The sequence below is a fragment of the Pterocles gutturalis genome, unplaced genomic scaffold (assembly GCF_000699245.1).
Source record: "Pterocles gutturalis isolate BGI_N339 unplaced genomic scaffold, ASM69924v1 scaffold18639, whole genome shotgun sequence".
Taxonomy (NCBI): domain Eukaryota; kingdom Metazoa; phylum Chordata; class Aves; order Pterocliformes; family Pteroclidae; genus Pterocles; species Pterocles gutturalis.
In genome coordinates, this window is record NW_010131058.1 from 1 (window position 1) to 433 (window position 433).

A 433-nucleotide genomic window follows, 5' to 3' on the forward strand; every position below is an offset into this window, starting at 1 on the left:
ACTTGGTAGCCAAGCTCCGCTTCTCCGCCGTCCTGGGCTTCGTGGCCGGGACCTGCACAGGGATATACGCTGCTCAGAACTACGCTGTTCCCAACATTGAGAAGACAGTCCGGGACTATGTCAGCTCACTGAAGAAAGGCCAGGACTAGCCAGGAGCCCTTTGCCAGCAGTGACTGTAGGAACAGGACTCCATAGGTAGCGGGCGCAGAAGATTCCTGGGGCTTCCAGAGGCACATCTTGTACGCTGTTCTTTTTCGCTGGAAAAGGGCTTTATACTACATCATTGTGAGACAGCAGCGGGTCTGGTTACAGGGTATTTATTAGAGCATCATGACAGCGGTTACCACTCCACTAACACACAGTAGCTTGAAAGCATCAGTGGCCAATGGTTTTTCAGCTGCCTCTTCCCTTCACCTCTCTTTCACTTCCCCCT